This window comes from Zingiber officinale, chromosome 2A, assembly GCF_018446385.1.
Source record: "Zingiber officinale cultivar Zhangliang chromosome 2A, Zo_v1.1, whole genome shotgun sequence".
Classification (NCBI taxonomy): Eukaryota; Viridiplantae; Streptophyta; class Magnoliopsida; order Zingiberales; family Zingiberaceae; genus Zingiber; species Zingiber officinale.
This window is the reverse complement of record NC_055988.1, coordinates 12,694,728-12,704,584: the sequence shown is the minus strand read 5'-3', so window position 1 is coordinate 12,704,584 and position 9,857 is coordinate 12,694,728. Positions and strand designations below refer to the sequence as shown.

At 38.8% G+C, this 9,857-nt stretch overlaps 1 pseudogene; it reads right to left on the bottom strand.

The window, feature by feature from the left end:
* Positions 1–439: 439 nt before the first annotated feature.
* Positions 440–522, bottom strand: LOC122044770 (annotated as a pseudogene).
* Between the last annotated feature and the right edge of the window lie 9,335 nt (positions 523–9,857).

Sequence of the window (9,857 nt, the reverse complement as noted above, 5' to 3'; positions counted from 1 at the left end):
GAAGAAGAAATCTGCAGAGACAACAAGAAGAACAAGAATAATCTGAAATAACGAGCAAGCCTCTTAAAGATTATGTAGCACCTTATGCATGAGGGCTTCAATCTATCATTACCAGACCACCTATTGAAGCTAATAATTTTGAGATTAAGTCTGCGGTGATCACAATGGTTCAGTAAAATCAATTTGGAGGCAGACCATATGAGGACCCAAACCAACACTTGGAAGTCTTTTATGAAATTTGCAGTACAATGAAACTGAATGGCATGCCAGTGGAAGTAGTAAGATTATTGTTATTTGGGTTTTCCATAAAAGATGAGCCAAGCAGTGGCTTAATTTCTTACCAGCTAATAGCATCACATCTTGGAAGTAATATGAGCAACAATTCCTCGATAAGTTCTATCCTCCCAGTAAAACTGCTCACATGCGGAATATCATAGCAAGCTTCAGACAGTCAAATTCAGAATCATTTGAAGTATGAGATAGATTCAAAAATATGCTCAAGCAATGCCCACATCATGGACTTAAGAAGTGGTTAGTTCTACACACTTTTTATAACGACATCAACTATCAAACAAAGGTGTCCCTTGACTCTGCGGCTAGAGGAGCATTAATGAATAAAAGTCTAGATGAGGTCGAAGATATTATAGAGAGTGTAGCTTAGAATCATCATCAATAGACATCTGAAAGATGTGGAGGTTCCTTCTCTAGAAATCCTATCAAGGCATCAGGAAAGTTTGATGTTGATGCAATTACTCTTATGTCCGCAAAGTTGGATGCTTTTGACTAAAAAGTTTGAGAATATGGGGACTAGTATGGCCAATGCAATTGTATGTGTGTGTGACACTTGTGGAAGTAAAGACTATGCTCAAGAAACTTACCCTTTGGGGGTCATCTCTTCATAAATAGATCAACTTGAGCAATGTGATGCAATAATAAATTATAATCAAAGAAAAAACAATCTGTACTCCAACACATACAACCATGGATGGAAGAATCATCCAAATTTTTCTTACCGAAACAATCAAGATCAAGGACCATCTACAGGGGCAAGGCCAAGTTACCAACCTAGACAACAAGGTTATCAACAACAATAGTCATAAGGCTATCAACTATTTTGGATAGAAAAGATGCTTGAGGAAGTTCTTACTGAGCAAAAAGAAATAAAAAATGAAATCAAGCAACTCACTTAAAGAATGAATAGTAGTTAAAAGCACCAAAAGATGTAAGATAGCCAAATTGCCCAGATAACCTCATCTTCTTCAAGAGCACCAGAAGCTTTCTTGGGCAAGCCCGATGTGAATCTAGTTGGACACTACAACAGAATGACACTCTGAAGCGGACGGACCTTGGGAGATTGCCAAGTGACTGCTCCTAAAGGGATTGACACTCAAGAAGAGCTCTCTCCTCTCTCACCTAACCTAATTAGGATCCGGGATGATGAGGAGATTACCAAGAAGGGTGAAGAGACTCTTCCACTACCATCCCGAAGTCAAACAGTCTCTTTCCCACAAAGATTAGCAATGACAAAGAAAGATGAATACTTTGGCATATTTTTGGAAAAGGTCAAAGAGCTTTGTATTGAGGTTCCTCTGATTGAAGCTCTTCACCAAATGCCCAAGTTCACTAAATTTTTGAAGGAGATTATGTCCAACAAAGAAGAAAAGGAGAGTTCGAGACCGTGGCACTAATGGAAGTGTGCAGCACTCTATTTTTAGCAGTCGTTCCCCCAAAGCTTCAAGATCCAAGAAGCTTCTCAATTCCATGCACTATAGGAACTGAATTTATAGTTAGAGCTTTTTGTGATTTGGGAACAAGTGTTAGGCTCATTTCATATTCAGTTTGTAATAAGCTAGGCCTCAAAAACTTTAAACTTACTATTATGATACTTTAGTTAACTGATCATTCATGCAGGTACCCTATGAGTATCATTGAGGGCATACCGGTAGAGATGGGTGATTGCATCATATCCACCGACTTTGTTGTTTTAGATATGGAGGAGGATCCCAAAATCCCAATAATCCTGGGAAGACCATTCCTTACGACTGTCAGAGCTATCATTGATGTTAAAAATCATAAACTATCTCTGGTTATTGGTAAGAAAATGTTAGAATTTGATTTATTTGAATCTCTTAACCATGTCTCTTCCTTCTTGAGAAATTGCAGCAGGGCAAATGCCCACAAAATTGAGGAATGGAACTTTCATCCTCATGAGAGGTCGTCGGATGCAGTACACGATCCGGCAAGACTTGGGAGAATACCCCAATAAAAAATGAGAAATATGTCTTCCCACCAAGGGCAAGGATGAAGGAAGAGCTTAAAGCAGCAACCCTAGGAGGGGAAGCTGTGCCTTCATGGGTATAATCCATATCAATGGAGACAGTGTCAAACTAAAGACTTAAAACAAGCACTTCTTGGGAGACAACACAAGAGTTCTTTTTAATTAGTTCAGTTTACAACTTTGTTTCATTAGTTAATTTGTCTTAGCTATTTGTTTAAAATTTTATTTTCAATTTGTGTACAGCTTCCACGAAGTTGAAAGAGGAGAAAATTCAGCCCTTACAACTTCAAAGAGATTGTCGTATAACCTCACACGACCGTGTGAAGCTAATAGAGAAGGAAAAGGACTAGACCGTATCATTTGACATGGTCATGTGGTCCTGGATGAAAGAAAGAAGAAGGCGGTCGTGTGACTTCACACGACCATGTGAATCTAGCCGAGAGGAAGAAGAACATGATTGTGTAACCTCACACGACTATGAAGCTAGCAGAGAGGAAGTTGATCCAGGTCGTGTCAATCGACACGGCTGTGTGAACTCAACTGACTGGAAGAAGAATTAGGCTGTCACTTGACACGACCATGTAAAGAAGCCCTCGACCAAGCCGTGTCTTTAAGACATGGTCGTGTCAAGGCCGTGTCCACCGCCACACCACCCCAAACTTCACTATTTCCACCCCTTCTTCTTTCCAATCCTTTTTCTCCTCAATCCTACTTCATCCACCTCACAAATTTAGATCTTAAATTCCCTTTCTCCAAGATCCAGATCTAGATCTAAATCCCTCTTTTTCTTCTTCTTCATTTCTCAAGATCTACCTCTTCTCACAAAAATCTCTCCTCCTTTTCTTCAATTAATCACTCTCCTCACTTATCTTCCCATCATGTCTCATCTTTTGAAAAGAATCCGACATGGAAATGGCAGATCTAACAGAGGAAAAGAACCAGGAGGAGACAAAGACAAAGAAAAAGCTACATCAAAGGGCAAAGGCAAGAGGCTAGAACACAACGAAGGTAACGACAATGAGTATCGTATTATTTTTAGAAATGAAAAACATAATCTAGATATGATTCTCTTGTTATTAGAAAGATTGTGTACACTAGATATATGGATCCAAATACCATGAATATTTTGGGTATTAAAGACAATATAGATTGGATGATTAGTGCTTTTGATTGGAATGATTTGATGTACATATATTTGTTGGGGTTGCAAGGTTGCAAATATAGTCCCACATTGAAAATACATGGGAAAGATCATGAGTTTATAAGAAAAAGTTATCCCCATTGTATGAGGCTTTTTGGATATAGCCCAAAAATAAAATCATGAGGATTTAGGTCCAAAGTGGATAATATCATGCTATTGTGGAGATATCTAAATCCTTTTTCGATCCTTCAATTGGTATCAGAGTGAGGTCTTTCTTCACCTCAAGGGTGACTCGATACTTGAGGGGGACCCTGTGGTCCTTTGTTTGAGGGGAGATTGTTAGGGTTGCAAGGTTGCAAACATAGTCCCACATTGAAAACATATGGGAAAGATCATGAGTTCATAAGAAAAAGATATCTCCATTGGCATGAGGCCTTTTGGGTAGAGCCCAAAAATAAAATCATGAGGGCGTAGGCCCAAAGTGGACAATACCATGTCATTGTGGAGATATCTAAATCCCTTTTCGATCCTTCGACATCTACCAACATATCCTCACCTTGTCCTTGAGTTTTTAAGTTCAATTGAGGTCCACTTCTCTATTGAAGATGATTATATTGACAACATCAATTTTAGACTGATGAACCAAGAATTCCAGTGGATATTTAGTAAATTTAATAATTATTTCATCTTACCTACCGATGGTGCTCACAAATTTGATCTGACTTTTATTTGGAATAAGTTTTGGACCTCTATTACTGGTAGGGCTGTAAATGAACTAAGCGTTCGTGAATAAGCTTGGTGTTCTGCTTGGTAAGAGCTTGTTTATATTCATTCAATATACATAAGATTAATTAAACAAACAAGCTTGAACAACTCGTTAAGCTAAAAAAACAAGCTTGAACACATATGTGTTCAGCTCGTTAACATTCGTGAACAATGTTTGTGAACAACGTTAGTGAGCAATGTTCATGAACCATATTTATTAATAAAACTCTTTTCAATATGCTAAATAAATAATATAATAAAATAAATAAATTTAAATTATCAATCTTAATAACCAATCAAATAATTAAAAGTTTCAAACAATCAAACAAACTTGAATTGAGAGCTTAATAACATCTAAACGAACCAAGCTCGAACCAAGCTCAAGCCAAGCTTGAATTGAGAGTTTGATAACATCTAAATGAACCAAGCTCAAACCAAGATTCAAACAAGCTCAAGCTCATAAAAAATAAATCAAGCCAAGCTTGAACACTCAATTCAAAAGTTTGGTTCATTTTAAGCTCAGCTCGGCTCGATTATCTTATCAAATAAGCTTAAACACCCCAAAGCTCGGCTCAGCTCGACTCGACTTGTTTACATCCCTAATTACTGGGTTAAAAAATCTTTATGAGCCCTCTAAAGCTAAGGCTTCCCACATGCAAAACCCCGTATTCAAAAACTTGTTACGAACCACAAGTGCACGGTTACATCGTTAGTAATACAAAAGATTATCGATCCCACAGAGACTGTTGATTAAGTACTAGTTAACTTTTCACAGCGAATTATCTAGACAATTTAAAATGGTTCACAAACTCTAGAGAGAAAGAAAAGAGAGGAGAGAGAGAGTAAAAGCGTAAGTGAATGAAGGGGAATAGATACTAGGATTTGGGTTTCGTTGCGATGCTAATTAATGTCCCTATGCATCGTTCATCTCCCTAACTCCATGTTTACACTCGTGTAGGAGTTCTTACTAGAGTTCGATACAACCCCGCGAAGATTGCACCGAAAAGTCTACCCAAGTTCTAACACCATTAAGTAGAAGAGGTAATTTAGGAAGTTCGATTATAGGGCTATCCTTCTGTCACAAGGGCCCTCAGTCCACGTTCCTAGATTACACAAGTCACTTCCTAACGATAAATTAATGTAATTAAATAGAAGAGGTAATTTAGGAAGTCCAATTATAGGGCTATCTTTCTGTGGCCCTTGGTCCACGTTCCTAGATTACACAGATCACTTCCTAATATTAATTTGGGAGAACCCTCTAAACTCTAATTAATCTTCCTAACAAGGATCAGTCTCTATGTTAAGATCTTTTGACTCTAGAAATTAAGTAAGTATCGATATCCTATGTCACTAAAAGCATAATATGTCTGGTTGAATGGGTATCCTTCTGTCACAAGGATCCCTCGGTTATCCAATCTAGTAGCAATCTTTACATAAAGATAAATCCCTTATATCTACATGAATTATCCTCACACATATTTTGTCATACACATACAAGGTACAATACATAATAGAATATTATATAAACACTTCATAGAATAGGAAAATATCTAAATACATAGTTCAAACATCACAACACATCAAAACTACTTCCTACATCCTAGATCTGGAGATATACTCTATTACAAGGGAATTACAACCAAAGACAATAAGTAAAGCAATCTACAACTCAATACATGGAGATAGAGAGAAGAGAATACTTATTTTTGAGGTGTAGTATCCTTGGAAGTGCTCCCTTGCTCCAGAGGAGGACGGATCGGCGAAGATGGAAGATCTAGGGCCTCCCTAAAGGGGAGAACCCTTCCCCAAGCAATGGTGAAAAGCCCCAAGCTAAAGATGGATAAAAGGGGAGAAAACCCCCTTTTATAGGCTTAGACACGAGTCATGACACGACCCGTCCACACGATCATGTGGCCCACACGACCATGTCTTGTTTCTTCTCTGGACTAGTGACACGGTCATGTGGCTCACATGATCATGTTCTACTTTAGTTCTTGATGGGCTACACGACCTTGTGGCTCACACGACCTAGCTCTTTTTCACCTCTAGAAATACTGCACGGCCATGTGGCTCACATGACCTAGCTGTTCTTGCTCTTTGGAAATGTTGCATGGTCGTGTGGCTCACACGACCTAGCTCTGGTTGTGCTGGTGGAGTGACACGATCGTGTGGCTCACATGGCCTAGCCTTGTAAGCCATTTTAGCACCTCTTATCATGGTATTCTTGAGTTGAGGTCTCCATCAAAGTTGTAGATCTTGAAGTTAGCTACAATTCAGTATAAACAACAACCCAAAACTCCAATGGAGCACAAAGTTATACTTGTTTTACTCTTGGTGTATAGTACAAAAAATGCAGGCTTTGACACGGCCATGTGCCAAGGCTGTGTCTCATAGAAACACATTTTAGACCTTCAAGACGTGGTTTTCTCTAGTTGAAGTCTTCATAAGAGTTGTAGATCTTAAAGTTATCTACATTTTGATATCTACAACAGCTCATAATTCCAACTGAGCAGAAAGTTTTGACTATTTTACTTTTGGTCTGTAGTATTGAAAATGACATGGTCGTGTGGAATTGACACGGCCATACCTTTTAGGCACGGTCAGGCTATGTGGACCTTGTTTTGTACTATATTTTCATACATCCATGCCTCATAAGCATGACCCGGGCATTTTGGAAGCTCTAGACTCCATTTAAGCTCCTTTTTTGCTCCAAATCACGTCCTGTCAATCAAAATATGCAAAAAATAGATCTCCGAACAAAATATTATAGAAGTATGACATTATAATGAAATAGAGTGTAATAAACATAGATTATACTAATGAAATACAAGTAGATGTGTGTTAAAGTATGCATAAAAGTGTATATAATCTACGCACATCATGTGCTCACAGATTTGATCCGACTTTTAGCTGGAATAGGTTTTGGACCTCTATTACTGGGTTAAAAAATCCTTATGAGCCCTCTAAAGCTAAGGCTTCCCACATGCAAAATCTCATAATCAAATACCTTCATCGTATAATAAGCAAAACCATATTTGGTAAAGGAGATAGTGATGGGGCCATTAGAAAGTAGAACTTTACTCTTTTGGGGCTATGCTCAATAAAATTAATTTTGATTCTGATTTTCATTTTTTGTAAAATCTTGTAAGAGCTGGGAGAGCAACCTCGGGGTTTATTATTTTTGATGGATTGATTACCCAAATAGCTATAAATATGGATTATGAACTTGATGAGTTGGAAGTCATTCATGACAACAACAAGATTGATATGATGCATGTCTTGCCATAAAAATGATTTGCCAGGATGAGAATGAGTTTGCTTTTCCTAAAAAGGATGGTTTTCCAATACCTCTACCTTATCTTGAGCGTACCACAGTTCGTAACCCCGATAATTAGGTTATTACTGACGTAGCTCCCGAGTTTGTTCCCCCTGGTAGAGGACACCGAGCCACACACTTAATCTCACCTTATGCCCTCATCATCTGGACACCTGCATCCGTCCGGACATCCAAAACCTACTAGGTATTCTTTTGCCTATAGTATGAGTCCTTTCAGATTTAATTTTTTTGATTTCCATGCCTCTTTGAATTCACTTTATGAGAAGCATAGTGCCCAACAACAAATGTTGGAGGGTCACTTCAAATTGTCGGATGATCGATTCCAAGAGGTACGTGATCATTTTCAGTTCACGAGGAATTTTTAAGGCCAAGTGGTCGAGTTTGTTTAGGATTATGATATTAACTAGGCGAGAATGAGAGTTTATGGAGGTTATGGACATCACTAGACATCAGGTAGATGCTCTTTACCACTACCATGAGTATCTTGGCCAGACCCCTGATTTCCTTAGTTTCCCTTCTGGTCGATGAGGACGAGGACCTCCCTTTCCCCCACCTCCACCACCATACTGATTTCATCGGGATGATGAAAAGTTTAAGTCTGAGGGGGTGTTTGCACATCCTGAGTCCTTTGCATTTCTTGTTTTCCTTTGCATTTCTTTTTTTACATCTTCTGCACTTTCATGTATTTTGCTTGTTTTCATTTCTTAGTTCTAAGTTGTATCTTTGCCTATTTTTAGCTTGTTAGTGTTTGCCAGTCTTTATTCAGTTTGTTTTGATTGTCGTCTTGACTATCTTTTTAATAGCTTTGTGGTATGTCAAGAATATCAATCCTCACATTTCTGCTAACTTGTCTAATAGCAAAATGGTTAGCACGTTCATTTCTTGATTCATGATATTATGGATATATTGTAGTATGTTTAGTGTACCTCTTTTCTCTATCTCTAGTAGCATGAAATGAGCTAAGTATTGTATGAAGATAAGTTTGAGTTTTGACCTAACCTTAAGGATCTTACCTTCAATTCACTTAAGCTTGGGTATTGGATAACTTTGGAATAGTCATAATTCATCTGAATTGTTTAGTACTTTGGTTTCCATGGTGATTTCTTAGATTGCATTTTGGTTACTGGATGATCTCGGATCATGTCAACTCATTTCAAAAAAATCAAAATCCCAACATTTGCATTATACTTGCATTTGTGTTAGTGATACACCTTTAAAGCACAAAAAAATTATATGAATAAAGGATAAAAAATAATAATCATGAGTAGAAACTAACAATTTACCCTTTTGAGACCGAGTTAGGTTACTAGAGAAATAAATGTTATGTTTATCTTAATTCTGAGTAGTCCTTTGTGTTGGAACCCCAAGGATGTTTTGGTGTGATCAACAAGTTAAGTTAGGTGCTGTGTGTTTCTAACTTTGTGTCTAAGTGTGCAGGAGCTTAGGAGCATAGGTAGTCGAGCGGATCCGGAGTAGAAGACCCGGACTGATCCGAACTGAACCAGAGAAGTGGTCCCGGATGAAAAAGTCAACACGAGTTGACTTTACTGGTTCAGGGCGCCCGGAATAGTTCGGGGCGCCCGGACCAGCCTGGGGCGCCCGGCCGGGCGCCCGGAACCCCTCCGGGCGCCCGGACCAGCATGTTTGACCAGAACGCATCTAATGTGTTCTGAACGTTGGGGGATAAAGTTTTATCCCTCCCAGGCTGCCCGGAACCCTTCCAGACACCCCGACCAAGGCTATAAATATAGCCTTGGTCCAGAAGCTTTTCAACGAACTCCAAGTAATCATTTCCAACGCTTGTATGCTTTAGAGTTGTAGTTAAGCTTCTGTTTCTGTGCTTCAACATTGTAAGAGGCTTCTCCGCCTGAAGGAGTATTCTAGTGCACTTAACCTTCCTTGGATTAACAACCACATCAGTTGTAACCAAGTAAATCTTGTGCCTCATCTTTTTAATGGTTTATTTATCTGCTTTGTTTATTTTACAAGTATTAGCTTAAAGAGTTCAAGGAAGGGTTGTTCGCTTTTGATTTTGCAGGATATCCATCAACCCCCCCCCCCCTCCTAGCCGGCCGCAATGGTCCTACAAGTAGTATCAGAGCCAAGACGCCTCAGAAGGACTAACCGCCGTCTGAAGCAACAAAACAATGGCCGGAACTAGCGAATATCCACCAGCATTCGAGGGGGAGTTTTCTTCATGGAAGAAACAAATTGAGGTATATCTTAATTCTGATTTTGGTATTTCTTTAATATTGAAATGTGGCTATGAAGAGCCAAAGACAATGAATGGAGAAGAACTCGATCTATGCCTCTGGAATAAGAAGCAACGTGACGAA